We start from the raw sequence: 14,527 nt of genomic DNA on the forward strand, positions 1-14,527 counted from the left end.
GATAACCATCAGACAGTTCTTGACACCTCCAAAGAGAAATGTGTAGTGGGAAATTGAAAATAAATGAACTCCAGAGGGGTTTTTTCAATCTCGGCTTATTCAACATTTGAAGTTTTGTTTCAATTTTAATCTGCTATTCCCAGTAAGACATATTTCCTGGTTTTCAGTATTGATTTTTATATTATAGAAAAATACAGGATGTGCTCACTGGTTCTGGACCGCATACATACTCACTAAGGAATCTGCGTAAGGCCCTAAATTGAGAAGTATATGAGCCCAGAATATGCAAAAGGGGAGAGGGTACTGATATGGTGCTTTTCAGGGCCTTGAGCTATATATAAAAAGTTTGAACCCTAGCAATACTGCCTGATAACTTTGGGCCATCTCATCTTAAATCCTACATATCAGTGGTATTATATTCCCCCAGCCAACTATTCTTAACTAAAGGTCAAATAGATCATGGAAAGGGATCCAGAAATAGCAAAATACGTCTTCAAGACTCAGAAGTATTGGATCCAGGGAAAATATAAGTGAGCTCTGAGCAAAGAAAAACAATTTAGAACTTACTTCAAATTTGAGTCTCACCATTAGGGGTTTGTCTAAGTGTGGGTATGGACATCAATAGGTTACTAAAGTGTTAAAAATGGGACAGTGTGTCTCAAAACTTTGGGAATGGCATCACTTAGAGAAACTATACACTGTCTGTGAGCTATGGTGTAAAACATTATAGTGAAGAGATTTTTGGGTGAAACCCCCTAACTTCCAATACAAGGAAGGATAGCCTATGAAGGACAACTCCAAGGACATGTGGGCCACAAAGTCTAGTAGAAAATTTTAAAACAATAATATTTTTTAATCTCATGGAGTTCTAAGTTTTGTTATGCTTCTGTAGTTTATGATAAAAGTTTAAATAAAAGAAAGTCAACCTGAATAATTTCAAATGACAAAAATGCCAAATTTACATTAAACTAAAATAAATGCTAAAAAGTAAAACCTGATCTATTTGATTCTTGTCAGAGTTCAGAATTCTATAAATCATTCTTATTTAATAAGTGATAAAATTAAGCTTGTGTAAAATTAAATATTTTTCCAACTTCATAGTTGGTAAATGATACAACTGGAATATAAATGTATGGCTGATTTTTGACTATCCCATGCTGAGTCAAAAATATTATTGTCTTTAACTCTCTCAGGAATAAAATCTGGAGGGAAAAGTTAATCTATGTGTGACTTGCAAATAATATTTTTAATTCACTAGTAATGGTAATTTAAAAACTTATTTTAAGTAATTTCCCTTAGGCACATATTATATTCTAAGTACAACTTAGGACCTACTTTTTTTGGTGACATACATTTTTTTAACCCCAACACACCTTTTCATAATACCAATATACCTTAATTATTCATACTATGAAAAGAGAAGAGTGGAAAGTGTGGAGAGTAGAATGAAAACCTGAATCCACTTGTGTTCCTTCATTATACTTATTAAATGGTTTTAGAATATAGAACCCCATAAAACTTCTCTTTCATGTGCATTCATAAGAAATATTCATGATAAACTGTTTATGGCAAATCCAGAAAGTAGAAAAAGAGGAAAGAAAATCACCATGGATTGCATGAATTTGAATGTAAAGTATAAGGACCTATCAAATGATAAAGCATGAGCCAGAGAGAAAGAGGGGCCCCATTATACCCCTGAATATTGTTCCCAACATCATGCAGGTGTGCCCCTGCTTGGTGACAGGTAGGTCATGCTGGCTACCACATGTGCTCAGATAAGCGCTGCCACTCAAGCTATAACATTGTCATGGAAGATAGATAGTTCAGAGCAAATGCTTCCTGTCCCTACATCCTAAGCAATAATGATAGTAATTAAAACTCTGTGCATTGCACTGATTAATGGTAAGTAAGGGATTTGCTTAAATCAATTAAATCTGAAAGTCACTGCATCGATAACCATATCCACATGTCAGGTAGAAGGAGCTTGAGGGGCTTCCATAGACAATACACTGTCTGTTTATCTGTGTCAGGAAGAAAAGGAGGATAAGTACTGAATAGGATAAGAACTGGTTAGAACATCCTCAAGCCCTTATAGTACCCGAGAGAACTTCATCATTCATAATCCTGAAGTGCATGGGCTGATAATTGCCTTAATCACTAGAGAAACATGGCAGAAATGTAGTGAAATAAGCCATAAAACTCGTTACAAGATAGCAAGATTCTATCTATTCTCGGAGGTCATACTAGAGCTTCATAAGGCCAAAGAGTTAATAACCTCATTCAGTAGAAGCACCATAGATAAGAAACTATGTATGTGCGTGTATGTGGTTTTAAATCTTCCTAGATTCCAGGCCTATAAAGATGGAGGCCAGGTAGGTGAAAGGAAAGTGGATGATGGTCCATGAATACCCAATCATTTTGTGTTTCTCTTTTTATAACTTCTGAAGTGAAAACTTCTGGGATATGGATAATTATTATAAATGAATTTGCTTTGCAAAGTTAGCATTCCCTTGACTGTCTTCCTCTCCACCTTATGATGTCTGAAACTCCAGTAACCTTGACAACAGATCGACCACAGCAGGAGCTGTGACCCTGCAGCCTGGATGGACAAACTTCATTCCCACTGGGCTGATGAAGTGAAACATAAACAGTTCTCCAGAAAAGAATCTTGGGCATTGTACTCTGACCTCAAGGATTCCAGATGAGGGAGGCTCACCTCTGTCCAAAATCACACAGGTTGGTCACAGCATAGCAAGAATCACGAGGTGATCTAGGCTATCATCTCACTAAGAGAACATATTCTACGATAGGGAAAATCACAGGCAAGAGTGCTTTCTTAAAGATGACAACTCTGGATTTCCCAGTGGCTTCCACATTTTATCCTTCATTTCCTTCTGAAGGTCCACACTCCTCTTTCTAGGACCTCTATTTCAGTGTTGCTCCTTGCTGTCCTTGATGGCTTCTGAGAAAACAATATTGCATTCAGATCTAGACTTTCCTGGTTTCTCAGTAAGAACTACAGACAGTACATGCACAGGTTTGGTACATGTACCTAAAGTCCCAGATTCTATGAAGGCTGAAGTGGGAGAATTTCTTGAGCTACAGGATTCAAAGCCAACCTGAGGAATAGGAGACCCTGCCTTAAAACAAACAAAACAAAGACTGAAACCGAACAAAAAATGAGATTATATGCCTGCCTAGCTCAAAGAAAGTTCTCAGTAACAGTCATCACCATTGTCAACATCACCAATAAAAGAACACTTATTCCTCTTATTGTATTAAGAAGAATAAGAGGAAGAATAATTAGCTATTTCTATCATTGTTATGGACTCAGAAGAGGAAATTAATTTAAAATGAAACAAAAAACACCTAATTTTTCTAATTTTATTTTATTTATTTATTTTTTTGGTGGTACTGGGGGTGGAATCCAGAGGCTTTCTACCTCTGGGCTATACTCTCAGACCTTTTTTTATATTTTATTTGGGAACAGGGTCTCACTAAGTTGCTGAGAGCCTCACTAAGCAGCTGAGGCTGGCTTCGAACCCATGCGATCCTCCTGTCTCAGCCTCCCAAGCGTGGGGATTACAAGCGTGCACCACCACGCCCGGCTAACCTACCTAATTTTTCTAAAAACACAAATTGCTGGGAAATTTATTATTTAACTTCAAGGAAATATCAAGATACCCCTATGCTTCTTCCTTCTTGGGATAAAACATGAGCCATTGGTTAGAGACAGGGTGACTCCAGCGTCAGCTCCAAGTGTATGCAAGCATTTAGAGCCTATTTCTCATCCATAAAGTATATGCAAATTTAATATACTTATAAGGAATTTTGGTTTCCTTTGTTTGCTTATTGGTTTTGATACATGTGCTTTACAAATATGTAGATGAGAAAAACTAAGAATATCATTTTTTATTTGACTAAACAAGAAACCTTAGTTTCTGGCTTTTACAAATGTCAACTCCTATAGAAAGTAGTTTCTTTAAGTTTGTTTCATAAAAGCAATTTAAATTTAAGTTTCTCACATATGCATTTATGAAGGATTTGTTTTGATAGATACTGTGTAGGTGGTTATTGCAGAATTAATTCTCAATAAACATGTTTTAATAATGATTTAGCTTTCATTTAATACACAGCAACCATCACATAAATTTTATTTGTGTATAGTTGGTTGAAAAACAAATTAAAGAAATTTGAATCAGTTATTAAAAACACTTATTGAGAATCAACTACTTGTTACTATCTTCACTCAAATCAATTGGACACAGTCAATAGTAAATTTTAAGTGGGACTCCCTGGAAGATGCTGTGAAATAAAGCTTATCTACTGACATTGCTAAGATTCTTAGATATATATTCAGCTTGGGACTTGTAAATTTAAATTTTTGCTTCCTAGGCTGGGGATAAATAAAGAGAACATAAAAAGCAAAATGGAGTCCACTGGGATGGGAATGCTTAGGTCAGCTCATCAGCTGTGCTGTTGGATACATGCCCAGCATCTCTAAGGGTGGTCTCCAGCTGGGCATGCCCTTTGTTCTGGAAGCTGGCACTCTAGCATCAGAATCCTTAGGCTATCTGGGCAGAAACTGGAACTTGTCTCTTAATTTCTAGACCAGTGTGTTAATTTGAGACCTTAAGCAAATGACAACCTTTCTAATATCAATGTCCTCATCTGTAAAATGGAAATGTAAAAGAAAATTGACTTCATAAGGCTTTTAAAAGGATGAGAGAAAAAAGACTTTGTGCATGGTGCAGAATGTGAGCATAAATATTATTGTGACAGTTTTTCAGTGAGAAAGGGCTTGAGATTATTAATACCATTCAATTCCCGATGAGACCTCCTTGGTGACCAAACTTGTTGGAAAGTTGGTATCTGGAGGAGACTCAGATGTTCAATGTCCACAAACCAGAACAAAGCAAGATGGTGCTCTGATTTGGTCTGGAGCCCAGCCCTGAGTCCACATTGCTGACAGAGAGACAAGAGGCCCCAAGGACTTAAGCTCACCTCCACAAGTACTCCGTCCATCCTTGCTGTTGATCTCATTGGAAGACTGCTCCTCAGCAGTGTTGCCAAATACATAGCAGTGAAACCTGGGGCGAGGTAGGTACTGACCAAACTCTAGAGAAAGACAGAGGAGGTCCTGGGATAGGGGACCTGGAGGGCACACTTTAATTCCTCACAGGAACCCTATAGAGTCAGAACTCTGAAGCTAGAAGCTATGACACATGACTTGGTCCAGGCAGGATGCCCTCCTGCCCTTGGCTGCTGAGAAGCTTAAAGGGCAGAGGAAGGAACCAGCTCTGTTTAATAAGACACAGCAAACATAGGCACCATGAGTTTTCCCTTCCTTGTAAGGAGGCTGGGGCCTCTGGGGACTCCAGACCCTGGGATCATGGAGCACACCTTGGCACAGGTGGCAGCTGGGGGCCATCACTTGCATTCAGACAGTCATTTGGAATGCAACTTGTGCTATTGCCTATTGCCTTCATCTTTTACTGCCCTGCCAGACTGTTTACTAGAGCGACCTCATTACCCATCTCCTAAAAATCCCCATAAAACCCATATATCATAGGCTGCAGCACTATCCTCTCCAGCTGACATGATGAGCTGCTGCAATCACTCACCAGGTGCTGGAGGACGCAGACCTCTCACCAGGTCCCTGCTGGTCCCATGAGGACCACAGGACAGTTACAGAGAAAAGGGCGGGCAGGAAAGGAGAGAGAGCCCCACAGGCTGTCCTCCCATTCTTCCCTTTTTATGGATCATTTTCTAAAGGAATTTTTTTTTCTCTTTTTCCTCCCTTTGTTCTTTCACTGTCTCACATCTCCCTCCACCTCCTGTCTATCTTAGCCTCAAGAAACAAATGTGAGATGTTAGAAAGACAACTTTATAGTTGTTCCTGCTCTGGCTGGAGGACTGGCTTGGACCAGCAGGCCCTGGAGAGGGAAAGGCTCAGGTCTGTCTGGCTGCAGCTGTGGGGAAAATCTCTGGTGAATTTCAAAACCTGCCTTTGCTTTTGCTGTGATCAACAGTCACAGCAGGCCTCTGTGTTTTACTATATGAACAAGCTCAGAGGGAGGGAGGCAATGCAGGCAGGTCCCTAGCTCTTCCTCCCCTGCTGCATCCTCGTGACTGGGTGGAGGGCACCTAAAAATGCCTCTGCTTTGGCACTGGAGGCCCTGTGCCATTTTGGAAAAGATGGAAAATAAGTGCCGTGCAGTCGGCACACAGCCCAGTTCCAGCTATCCCAATCTACTTGTGTGCAAAGTTGCATACACATGGATTTCATATGTCTTTTTTTTTTTTGTAACCAAAACTTTAATCCCAAGGATTCTCACAAAACATAGTACAAATGACAGCATGAAAAAAAAAATCTTGCACAGTAACTCAGGTTCAGCTCTACAATGTACCCTTAAACTGGCAAGACACTGGTACTTTGAATCTCAATTTCCCAAATAAAATATGTTACAAATAGCTATGTATTCATACACAGCAATCACATAAGGAACTTATGACCTAAGCAAAGGCTAACTTGCCTGAAACTTATCAGATTCTGTGCCAACCTAGTTGGATTTTCCCAAAACCTCTAATCTAGTGTATAATGGTGCAGCTTTCATCTTTACCCGTGGGCCTGTGTTCACACCTTTAAAGGCTGCTTATTCATCTAAGGCTGCATACTATACCCAGCTACAAGGGGAAAAAAATCTTGGCTCAATTTTTTTGGCCAGTTTTGTTCCTTTAACATTAGAACATGACACTTTTGCTGGGCAGGATTTAGAGGTTTAGTCTACACAAGACTAAAATTTAAAGCAAATTCGAGTTTGCTTAAGGGAACATTGTACTCGAGATGACTACCGCAGGAGGAATCCTCCACCGTGGTGCAGATCTCCAAGAAGGAGAAGCCTCTCTCGTAGTCGGAGCAGGTTCTTTTCTAGAGATAGAAGAGAAAGATCCTGTCTCAGGAGAGAAACCATAAGCTGTCTTGCTCTTTCTCTAGGTCTCATAGCCGATCTAGGTCAAATGAGAGGAAGTAGGAGAGCAGTGGGCAACAGAATTGGTGTACAGGAAGTGACCGTACTCGACAGGAGTATGTACAGAGAATTCAAGTTTTGTTTGAGACTTCATAAGCTTGGTGCATTTTCAAAATGTTTTAGATGTTCAAATTCATTTGTCTCTTGGAACAGTGACACATGTAACAATGTAATTCTCTATGGTTTGAAATGAATCATATGTCTTAAGCATATGAAAGGCTGGACCTCTGGCTTGGTTTAGGGTACCACAAGTGTGGTGTCCTGAAGAGCCCCAGTAAGAGAAGGCAGATAGAGACCACAGCAAAGCATCCCTGGGTGGGATTGGCCTCCCTGCCTCTCTCTAGTGTTTCCTTGGGAAAGGTTTGTGGCATGACCCATTTGCTTGGGTGATTACCTGTTTCTGATAGGGATTTGCAATTAAAAAGGCTCATACAGGTAAAAATACCATTTTAGGTTGTTACAACTTCCAGGCTTATTAAATAGGTGGATGAGTGTTCAGAGAAGATGTTTGTTAAATATTAGCTAAGTAAGTATATAATACCTTTCTTTCTATCAGAAACCATATAACAGTGTTAAATGGGAGATTTATTCATTGATTCAAAAGATAGCTCTTGAGCTGGGTGTGTTGGCACACGCTTATAATCCCAGCATTTGGGAGGCTGAGACAGGAGGATGATCTCAGGTTTGTGGCCAGCCTCAGCTACTTAGTGAAGAAGCTATTTTTTTAACTCAGTGAGACACTGCTTCAAAATAAAGAATAAAAATTAGGACTGGGAGTGTAGCACAGAGGTAGAATTCTAATTCCTGAGTTCCATCCCCAGTACCACACACACAAAAAAAGATAGCTCTTATGTGTTCCTGACTGAGCTAGATGTTGGTACAATAAGGAAGCTATTTGGTGAGATCAAGGAAATAGTTGTTAAAGAATTTTGTGGCAACAGGAGAGGTAGGAAAAAAAGGATGCAGTCCTCCTTTCTTTTGACTCTGGGTCCATACTCCTTTTGTAGAAAGCTTTTTTTTTTTTTTTTTTTTTTTTTCCCTAGGAGAAGCCCTGGGTTGTTAAGCAGGGAAAAGCCAGGTGTATCCCTTTCTACCTATCTCAGGTAAACCTCATAACCACAACAACTGCCAGCATAACAATAAATAACTCCTTTAGCCTGGACCACTTTTCTTTCCAAGAACCTCTTGGTCTGGCTTATGCAGTGCTTCTTAAGGTCTGACCCAGGAACAGCAGCAACTGCATCCCTCAGCAAGCCAGAGATGCCAAACTCAGCCAAACTACAAGCCTACTCACTCAATCAGAAACATTGGTCCTGGATCTGGGCACCTGTGTTTTTTTTTTTTTTTTTTGCATTATAAAAAACATTTTATTCTCATTTGGAGACTGATACATATACAAATATACTCTCTAAAAGCTGTGTTTTAACCAGCCCTCTGGTGGTGAGTATGCACACTCCAGCACCCCGGATCGCCAGGAGCAGCTTGTTGGAATCACTGGAAGGTTTTAGAAACACGGATGCTTGGGTTTCATTTCCAGGGATTCTGATAGGATTGGATGGGATCGTGATGCAGCTTGAGTATGGGGATTTCTTAAATATAGAATCAGGTGATTCTAATTTTAAGTCAAGCTGCAAACCACTACTAGTCTAGTAGTCTGTTGACAGCTGTTGAGAAAAGGGAACCGCCAATCTTTCCCCTACCCCAGAACTTTGGTTACGGTCTTTTTTAACTTTTGGAATTTTTAGCAATTTCCAGACACTTACCCTGTCATTAAGGAACAGATGCTGATTATTAATCTAAACTGGCACCTTTCACTTTCCTCAAGATAACTTACAGGAAAGCAGGACCATGGAGCAGGGCAGAGCCAGAGGCACTTCCTGGGGCTTCCAGAAACACAGGAAGTAGATGGTTCAGTGGTTGTGTTCAGGGGTCTGCTGTAGACCACTTTACTGTCAGAGACACGGAGGTGGGGCTGCAGGCCGTGGACAGTTATTGGGCTGGGGCAGTAGCTCCTGCCTGGCTCACACCCCTCTCCAGCTCCTGCCTTGGAAGTGGTGGAGAAGAAAATATAGGGCTGGAAGAAAGAAATGATGAAGACCTTTTAGATGTCTAGCATATTTTTTCCCAATTGCAGACATTAAGAAATAATATCACTGGAAAGAAAGAAAAAATCTCCCACCCTGATGAGCTCTGTGCAGCAATGAGGGGAATTGGAAAGCCTGCTTGGAGGAATTCTAGTCTCCATTGGGAGCCTCAGAGCAGCACAACAGCAGATCCCTTCTGACATGCTGGACCGAGTCCACTGCCCCTCTTGGCATCTGGCCCGTCTTACTGTCAGACATGATGCCTCAATTCTGGGAAGAATTTTCCCTCACCATAGGGAAGAATACAAAGACAGATAAAGGGCAGCTAATGTTAGTTCTCCTCTCCCCTCCAGTACTCCCTCTGCACACTCCAGAGTCCAATGTGCCATTTTGCAGGTCTTACTTAGTTCTCTCACTGCTGAGTGTCAGTGCCAGATCTCTCTCTCTCTCCAGACTGTGGGGAAAATGTAGGTAGGAAATAAAAGAAGGCTGTGCACTCCATCAGCGTTCTAGGTAAGAGAAGAGGCCACAGGCAAAGTATGAGAATCCACCCCTCCATCACCCCCATTCCATTTGGGGACTTTTTGGAGGAGAATTTTTAAATCCATCACACTATATTTTAAAATACTTCCCCAGGCTGGCGTGGTGGCGCACGCTTGTAATCCCCATGCTTGGGAAGTGGAGACAGGAGGGTCGCGCAGTTTCCAAGCCAGCCATGCTGGCTTAAGAGACCCTGTTTCCAAATAAATAAAAATAGTATAAAAATGGGTCTGGGAGTGTAGCCCAGAGGTAGAAGGGTTTCCAGGAACCCCAGTACCACTATAAAATAAAATAAAATAAAATACTTCCCCAGGTCAGGCATAGTAGTGCACATTCATAATCCCAATACTTGGCAGGCTGAGAGAGTTGGATCCCTAGTTCATGGCCAGCCTTTACAACTTAGTGAGACCATGTTTCTAAATAAAGGAATAAACTATATCTAGGGGTATAGTTCAGAGGTAGAATGCTCCTGGGTTCTATCCCCAATGCCACCACCAAAAATAAATAAATAAATAAATAAATAAATAATAAATTGCCTAAAATATGGTACCTCTATATGACCCAACTTTGCTTATTTTCCCCAAAGCAAGTGTACACTTCTATTTTTTTCCAGCAATACAGCATGGGGCTATAAAATTATACCTCAGAATCAAGTGAATAATGGCAGGCATTAGGAGCAGTCTCCCAGTGGCACGGACACATGTTAGAGTTGATGTGGGCCCTGGACAAATACTAAGACAGAGATGTGGAGACTCGGTCACCTGTGGCCTGCATTGCACAAGTGTTGTTGCAGACCATGGCCATGTGGATGTGGGTCCAGAGCTCTTGGGCTTCCAGATCCCTGGTTTGGAGATAAGTGAGGTATATGGCATGAAAGATAAGGGATGAGGAGGAAGGGACAATGTGAGTCCTGAGCCCCGGACACTTGCTTTTTCATTCCTGTGTGTGTGTGTGTGTGTTTTAAGTCCAAAGGTCCAAATTGACAGTGCTTGAGAAAGCTAGTCTCACCCTAAGTTTGAAGTAAGCATGTCCCTGTCAATACAGACACATGTCTCAGAACATGTCCCATGTCTACAGAAGAGACTAACACATTTGGAGTCTGTCCATTTAGAGTCCTCCATTCTTTGTCTGCATCATTTATTAACCCCCTCCTTGATTGTGCGAGAGAGAGGGGTATAACTGAGTTGTTTTTGGTATTCAATGTTAGCACAAGGGAGGGAGAATCAGAAAAGGAGCCACTTTTCAGTTGCAACTAATTTTGAACAGTAGGTCTGTGTCCCATTTGTGGTTTTAAGATGACTCTATAAAGAGCATCTAAAAAGTCCTGAAACAAGCCAGGCTTATAATGCCTTGAATGAAGACAGAAGGTCAAGTTGGTGTGGGCCCTGCCTGTAGAGTTGGCTCCTATCTGGGGTTTCAAGTCCTCTGAGAGCTGAGCATATGAGGCCAGCATTAGATTTGGGGACAAGTCATTGGGGAATTCCATTACAGAAGAATTCTGCAGTGCAAGAAGGGAGAAAAAGCAAGCAAGCATCCTCTTGCTGTAGAGGGATGAAGAAAGGGCAGTGGTCAGCAGTCTCTAATGAAGCATTTTAGCAGGACACTATTCAAAGATGGAAAGTCTTTTCTTTGAGGCTCTCCCTGATTAATTCCAGTTTTATTTTCTTCTTATTGTTCTTAGAACCCATTTGCAAGCTGTGCCTCCTCTGTCTTCTTATGGCCTGTGTCTGCCTCTGTCTCATCAGCATGATGCTATGTTATAGCTCTGCATCTGCTCATCTGTTTTCCCCTCTGGGATGGAGAAAGGCAGGGATCATATCTTTCATCTCTAGCCCCAGTGCTATCACAGTATATCACAGTATGTATAGATTCGTAATCCCTTATCTGCAATTCCAAATTCACAAAGGTCTGAAAGCTTAAAGCTTTCTTCTAGTTCATTTTCGCAGCAAAACCTGGGCTAGCTGTTATCAAGGTTGCAAAGTCAAAATGTACTAGCAAAGTATAAACAGCAGACTCTAATAGGTGGCAAAATGGAAGGAGGGCGAGAGGGCAATGCAAGCAGCAGGCATTTCTGTTGAGCATCGAATTAGTCAGCTTCCTGCACTGTAGCAAAATGCCTGACATAAGCTACATATGAAGTCAAGAGAAGTTCATTTGAGCTCACAATTCTGGAGGTTCAGGTCCAAGATCAGGGGCCCCCACTAGTTTGGCCTTTGATGAGGGCAGCACCTCATGATCGGGATGCATGTCAGAGTAAAAGGCAAGAGAGAAAAACAAGATAGGAGTGGGGCATTTTAAGTGATCTGTACCACAATCTTGGAGACCAGGACTGCACCTGGTTTAAGTAACCCCTATTGATAAAGGGGGGGGGATAAAAATATGGGATCACATTTAAGGCTTTCTGAGTATTTCTCCAACATTTTATGGACATACAACTCTCTTCTGAAGAAGATTTGAGCTCTCCCAGGGCTGGAATTTTAATTTAATTTTATCCTTTTCCCCCCACTGTATTCAGAAAACACAGCCATTCCCACAATTTTCTTATTCTATAATAAATAATTCTTGTGCTTTCACATAGCCACATAGGTTATAATTGAAAATATTTCCTTAGTTGGGGGTGGTGATGCATGCCTTTAATCTCAAAATTTAGGAGATTGAGACAGAAGGATTATAGGTTTGGGTCCAGCCTCAGCAGCTTAGTCAACCTCTCAGGAACTTAACAAGACCAAAATTCAAACTAAAAAAATAAAATAGGGCTGGGAGTGTAACTCAGAGGCAGAATGTTCCTGGGTTCGATCCCTTGTACCTCCCCTAAAAAGAATATTTTCTTGATTTTTTTGAATGAGTGAAAATTTATGGAGTATTGATTTTTTAAAATTAATAAATTTGTTCTTAGAGAAATTTTAGGTTCCAGCAAATCTAAGTAGAAATACATAGCATTCCCATAGACCCCTGTTCCCGACACACACCTCCCCTGTGCTACGGCAGTCCTGTGCCAAATTGAGGGCATTTCTTATGATTCATGATCCCATGTTGATGGGTCCATTTTAATGTCCATGTATCCTTCCACCACCTCTTATTTAAGAGTAATAATGGAGGCAGAGAGAATATGATACCCCTAGGTCTAATCCACCAGCCTCTCTCTTTTCTTCCCCTTCTTAGAGGTTCTTGGTTTACTGAGTTTTCCCAGCTGCAAATCTGCAGAGCAGAGCTGGAGCAGGATTACAGGCTTTCAAAGGTACGAACACAGTGAAAGCATTGAGACAGATCATCTCTGTGCAACAGAGGGAAGCTCGTAGGCATAGATATCAAAAATAGAAAATGACCTATGGGTCAGTATCCTCCTTCAGGATCCAGAAAAGGGGGAAGTAATGCAAGCTCAGGGCCTCCTTATTTTTCTGTGGCTGGGGAACAAATTCACACATTTGTCACCAGTTCCCTGGGCAGCTGAGGGCAAGTGTGGCCCCAAGGACAACAGTGCTGATCACACCAAGACCTTCAACTCACTTGTTTTAGAGTTCACTAAGTGCATTTAAAGGATCAGTAGCCTCACATCATTCTAGGGGGTTATGCAGGTGTGTAGCATTCTTCTCATCTCATAGATGATAGAGCTTCTAGGTACAAAGTGATGATGTCTTACACCAGGTACTAATGTGGCCATGAGTCTCCTAGAAGAAAAGAGGGTAGAGTGTTTTCTAAGGATGTTGGACCATGATGGCATGTTTGGTGGAGCATCTTGAATGGAAAGCTCTTTGAGGGTGCTGCACCAACACTGGCTCAAGGAGGGGGGACATGTGGCATCTTTTCCGTGTGGATGGACAGAACATCCCTGAGTTCTGTCCATTATTCAGCCATGACATGTCCTCTGTAGAGCGTCTCAGAGAAACTTGGAGGAAGACAGAAAACTAAAACCTCTAAGAAGATGTTAAATAGAACTGAGTTACTTGGGTATAATAAGAAAAGGATACTGGCAATCCACTGAAATCTATTTTCAAATAAAAAGTCTTAGCTGGGTGTGGTGGCGCACGCTTGTCATCCCCGCACTTGGGAGGCTGAGACAGGAGGATCGTACAGGTTCGAAGCCAGCCTCAGCTACTTAGCAAGGCTATCAGCAACTTAGTGAGACCCTATTTCCAAATAAAATATAAAATAGGTCTGGGAGTATAGCCTGGAGGTAGAAAAGCCCCTGGGTTCCACCCCAGTACCACCAAAAATAAAATAAAAATAAATAAACCTGTTAGAAGATTGGTACCTTGCGTGATCTATTGTGGGGGACTGAAGAAGTAGAAAGTGAAAAGCCCAGATTCCATGTAGCTGGGGGAAACTGATCGTAAGGAACTTGCTATGTGAAGAGGAAAGCTTTGCAAATCAGGATCCAGGCGAAGTCTACACTCAGAATGCTGGAAGTCTCAACAGGGGGCAACCCAAAGCTTGGATGGACCAGGTTGGCTCCTGCTTTGAGGCAGGAGACTAGATGAAATGACTAATGTAGGTCACCTGCTGGACTTAGCTTGTTACAATCTTGAGCACTTTCAGTAGGTGTGAATAATGAGCCTTTCTGAGGGCTGGGAATATTCAAACATGAATCAGGAGGGGTAAGAAGGTAAGAGCAAGGGAGAGAGGGAGAGAAGAAACATTTGGAGCCAATGCCATTTGAAAAAGCCTCAGAGCAACCGAATAGAAAATCACGCTGCCTGCTGACCTCCCCACCTCCTTCTGGTAACTGGGCAGCACTGACTGAGTTCCTACCACCTCCACCACCTTTGAGAAGAGAGGCTCCTCTCTGCCTGCCACTTCAGTGACCAGAAGCATCTGACGGCCACTCTGGATCTCTGTGGACTGTGCATCTCCTGCTCCCTTCGTCCCTGACCT

The 14,527-nt window shown here is 41.6% G+C and overlaps 1 protein-coding gene across 4 annotated transcripts in view; it reads left to right on the top strand.

Annotated features, from left to right (window-relative positions):
• Positions 1-14,527, top strand: part of NTM (neurotrimin) — a gene marked incomplete at both ends in the record, with an annotated part of 1,054,156 nt that overhangs the window by 295,057 nt on the left and 744,572 nt on the right. The gene's annotated exons all lie outside the window — the stretch shown is intronic.

Source organism: Muscardinus avellanarius, assembly GCF_963383645.1.
Source record: "Muscardinus avellanarius genome assembly, chromosome: 1".
In the NCBI taxonomy this organism is placed as follows: domain Eukaryota; kingdom Metazoa; phylum Chordata; class Mammalia; order Rodentia; family Gliridae; genus Muscardinus; species Muscardinus avellanarius.